The following is a 5,000-nucleotide window of genomic DNA, read 5'->3' on the forward strand; positions in this document are numbered from 1 at the left end:
CCAGGCCCGCCCGGGCAGACGCGGCCCGGACACGCTTTTCTTCCCTCGCTTTGGCCCGGTTTCTTTCGCGGCTCGACCGCCCTCGCCGCCCAGCGCTGCTTGCGGCCGGCACCCACGGGCACCCGGACCGAGGTCGGCACCGGCGCCTCGGCGTGGTTTAGGACACCTGGTGGCTCGCGGGGCCACGCGGCTGTCACACAGCCTGGTTCGGTAAGGAAGGCCCAGGAAACCCCCCCCCGCGCCGAGCGGCAGCAGGACAGGGTGAGGTGACACGGGGGAGGCACGCGCCTCGCCGCCGTCGCCACGGCCCCCTTCTCGCTCGGGGGGGGGGAAGAGACTAGGACGATACCTCGCTCACAGCGGGGAAGCGAATTGGAAAGGAGACCGCCCTGCCTGAACACCGGACGCCACCGCGGCTCCCTATTACGGGGAGTACAGCAGAGCCGGCCCGCCGGGGGCCCTTTCCGACGCGACCCCAAGTGCCTCATCGATCAGCGAAGGCCACAACGGCCACGGGTCCTGGGACAGCGACAGCCACCGCGCGCCTGCCCTCGGCCACCCGCAAGCGGGCGGGCGGACGACGCGGGGCTCTGCGTGCGAGCGAGCAGGGGCGACATCCGTGACAGGTGCTCCGGCGGCTTCAACACCGGCAGAGCCGGCTCGCCGCGAAGCCTGTCCGACGTGCCCGAGGCCAGCCTCAGTAGGCTACGCCTCCGTACCGGTACCAGTCGAGGGGGTGGGGGACCGGGTGCGCGGGATGTGCCCCGCCACCGCCGCCACCCACCCGCCACGCACAAGGATTCCCTTCAGCCGACTCGGCTGGACCGGGGTAAAGCCGCGACAGGCTCGACTCCGCCGGTCTTCCAGCGTTCAAGTGCCGGCGGCCGCCGCCGGCCACCGGCCTTTGCCCAACAAACGCAGGGAACAGGTTACCCCGGAGGGAAAAAGCCAGGTGTGGAACAGCTCAGGCGGGGGGCCGGGGGAAAGCCGCTGAAGGCTCAGGACACCCCGCCGGCCATCTGCATCCGGCTGCCGGACACCACCACCGGCCAAAAACAAAAAAACGTGCTGTACCCGCATCGCGGGCTCCGGCTTAGGGCCAGAGAGCAAAGGAACCGAGGCGCCGACCAACCTCGCTCACAGCACCGTGCAGACCTCCCCTTCACTGAGCCCGGCTGGTACAAACCAGGGACGCCAGGAGCAGACCGGACACCGCAGGCCGCCCCACGTATGGCATCTGCACCAGGAAAAAAAGAAAGCGGAAAAGAGGACCGAGGCGCCGCCGCCTCGCCTTACCATCATCCGGCTTCTCAGGGGACCAGAGTGGTGGGGGGGGGTAGCCGCTGAAGGCTCGAGACACCCCACCACGGCCATCTGCACCCGGCTGCCAGCCAACACCGGCGGCCAAAAACGTACCGTGCTGTGCCCATGTCACGGGCTCCGGCTTAGGGCCGAGAGAGCAAAGGACCCGAGGAGTCGACTAGCCTTCGCTCACAGCACCGTGCAGACCTCCCTTCACCGAGCCCGGCCGGTAGAAACCAGGGACGCCGAGAGCCGGCCGGACACCACAGGCCGCCCCGCACGTATGGCATACGATACCGGCAACGAAAGGAGTAAACCAAGAACCAGGGAGGCGCCGCCGCCTCTCGCCTTACCATCGTCGGGCTCTCGGGGGGCCGGGGGGGGGGGGCCACCCACCGGTGGCTCGAGACACACCCCCCCCGGGCCGTCTGCATCCAAGCTGCCGGCCACCGCGACCAGCCAAAACCGTGGCGTGCCCATGCCACGGGCTCCGGCTTAAGGCCGGCAAACAAAGGGAGCAGGTGCCGCCGCCGCCACCTCTCCTCCCATCCCCAAGGCCCCCTCAAGGAGCTGGGCAACAGCCCCCGACGGGCTGGAACCGTACGGAGCACCGCTGTGTCAACACACATACCGGCGCTCCCCCCCTCCGCCATCATCGGGCTCTCGGGGGACCGGGGGGGGGACGGGGGTAACCACCCACGGTAGTCTCACAGCTCGGCTCCCCCCCCCAGTATCCAGCGTTCAAGTGCCGCCAGCCGCCTCCGGCCACCGGTCTTCGGCCTCTCCCGTGCACCTCTGCCCGTCCTTTTCTCACCACTCGGCAGCGACCGCCCCAACGCCGCCCGGCTTCGTGCCGTTCGGCATCTCTCTGGGTGCTCTCGGTTCCGTGCACGCTCGCCTGACAGAGCACCGGCTTGAGAACCGTGCCCAATTCCCCGGGGGAAACCACCGTCTGCGGCCGCCCAGCATTCCACTTGGCCGGCTAAGCCGCGTGCCCTCGCTCGGTGGCGCTTGTCTGGAGCAGAGACGCCTCGTGCCCCTATATAAGGAGAATATGGGTCCGCGCCGGAAAGGGGCGCTTAAAGGCAGTGTCTGCCTGCCAGCGGGGGAGGCGCTGCAGAGACGCCGACTCTTACGATGACCTAACTGGAGGCAGCGCGAAACAGCGACCCCTTGGAGGAACTGCCGGAGCCAACAGGTCTGCCCGCGCTCTAAGTCCCGACGGAGCCGGGTAGACCTGGCAGCCCTTTCGACGGACGCTGAGCCGGCCGCCGGCAACGTGGAGCCGGGTACACCTAGCGGCCACCGCCGGTCGCCTCGGAGGTGGGTAGACCTGACGGCCGCCTCACGCCCCGGAGGCGGGTAGACCTGACGGCCGCCTCACGCCCCGGAGGCGGGTAGACCTGACGGCCGCCACACGCCGCGGAGGCGGGTAGACCTGACGGCCGCCACACGCCCCGGAGGCGGGTAGACCTGACGGCCGCCTCACGCCGCGGAAGCGGGTAGACCTGACGGCCGCCTCACGCCCCGGAGGCGGGTAGACCTGACGGCCGCCTCACGCCCCGGAGGCGGGTAGACCTGACGGCCGCCTCACGCCCCGGAGGCGGGTAGACCTGACGGCCGCCTCACGCCCCGGAGGCGGGTAGACCTGACGGCCGCCTCACGCCCCGGAGGCGGGTAGACCTGACGGCCGCCTCACGCCGCGGAAGCGGGTAGACCTGACGGCCGCCTCACGCCCCGGAGGCGGGTAGACCTGACGGCCGCCTCACGCCCCGGAAGCGGGTAGACCTGACGGCCGCCTCACGCCCCGGAGGCGGGTAGACCTGACGGCCGCCTCACGCCCCGGAGGCGGGTAGACCTGACGGCCGCCTCACGCCCCGGAGGCGGGTAGACCTGACGGCCGCCTCACGCCCCGGAGGCGGGTAGACCTGACGGCCGCCTCACGCCCCGGAGGCGGGTAGACCTGACGGCCGCCACACGCCCCGGAGGCGGGTAGACCTGACGGCCGCCACACGCCGCGGAGGCGGGTAGACCTGACGGCCGCCTCACGCCGCGGAGGCGGGTAGACCTGACGGCCGCCTCACGCCCCGGAGGCGGGCAGACCTGTCGGCCGCTTCACGCCCCGGAGGCGGGTAGACCTGGCGGCCGCGTCGTGCGAGACATTTTTGTTTCGATAGATGCCAATGAAATCCGAAAAAAAATAAATGAAAAGGGAAATTTTTTTTCTTAACGCACCCCCGCACCCCCGCGCCCCGCCGCGCTCTCATGTGCACGCAGCACCAGCCCCCCCACCCCCCCGCCCCGACCCGTTGGCTGCCATGCAGTCGCTGGCATCATTCGCTGCCCGCCCCCTCGGCCGCCAGTCAGCCCCTCTGCGCCGCGCCACTCCGCGCCGCACGGCGCCGCCCGCCACTCCCCCCCCCCGCTTCCCGCGGCTGCCAGGGGACCCGGCAGAAGCGGCGACGTTCCCCGCACCTCACCCCCAACGGAGACGCCCGTCTCGCTGGAGCGAGTTCGCATCGGGAACCGGGCGCTTTTCGCCGGGTCGGGGTCCCGGCGCTGCCGGGCGGTCCTCGGCTTCAGCTGTTGGTTTCGCAGCGTGGGTTTAGCTTTAGTCTCGGGGGAGGGGGGGTGTGGGGGGGGGTGCGTGTGTGTGTTTTTATTTTGTTTCTTTCCCCCCGCCTTTCGCTGTGCCGCAGAGGCGTGGGCACCGGGCGCCCTTCACCGGGTCCGGGTCCGGGTCCGGGTCCGGGTCCGGGTCCGGGTCCCGGCGTTGCCAGGCGCTCGCTGGCATTCGCGTTTAGGTTTTTTTCGACGGGGTTGGGGTGGGGGGGTGGGAAGGGGGCTCCCGGGCTTTATGTGTGGGAATGGGGGGTGTGTGCGCGTGTGTGTGTGTGTGTGTGTGTGTGTTGTTCGGATTGTTGTTTTGTTGTTTGTTCCCCCCCCCCCCCCCCCCCCCCCCGCCGCGACACACACGCGCTCGGACACACACGCAGAGACACAGAGAGAGAGAGAGAGAGCGCGCGCGCGCGAGAGAGAGACACAGGCGCGCGCACACACACACACACACGCACACACAGACACAGACACACGCACGCGCACACACACAGACACCCCCAGCCCCCCACCCCCCCCAGCCCCCCGACCCCCACCGTCGCCCGCGCGCCCGAAGAGCCGTTGGTCCCCGCCCCACCGCTGCAACTCCGGAGCTGCAGGGCGGTGGGTGCGGCCGCCAACCGACCGCAGCCTCCTCGGCGCCGCGGAGCACTACGGCTGGGGGGTGGGGGATCGGGGGCGGTTTCTGTTACACCACCACCACCACCACCACCCGCCCTCGCTGCTCTCCCTCCCACCCCTTCGGCGTTCGTTTGGCTTTCAACCCGCGGCGGGAACGGAGCAGGCGGGCAGGAGGGCGGGCGGCCGAGCGACCGACTGAGGAAGGCGGGGAGCCGGGCCGCGGGCACGGCGCGGCAGGGACTCGGCAGCTGCGGGGGCTCAGCGTCCAAAACACGCGCCACCCATCATCGCCGCCGCCGGCGGGAGGCCCCTCCGGGCCCCCCGGCACGGAGGCGGCGGCGGCGACGCCGCTGGGTCCTAAGGTCTCCCGCCTTCCTTCCCTGGAGCGGCCAATGTGCTGCTGCTGGTGGAAAGCGGGCCGGAGGTAGGGGGCGGCCGGTCTCCTCGCGAACCCCGGGGGT

The sequence above is a fragment of the Athene noctua genome, unplaced genomic scaffold, assembly GCF_965140245.1.
Source record: "Athene noctua unplaced genomic scaffold, bAthNoc1.hap1.1 HAP1_HAP1_scaffold_122, whole genome shotgun sequence".
Lineage (NCBI taxonomy): Eukaryota > Metazoa > Chordata > Aves > Strigiformes > Strigidae > Athene > Athene noctua.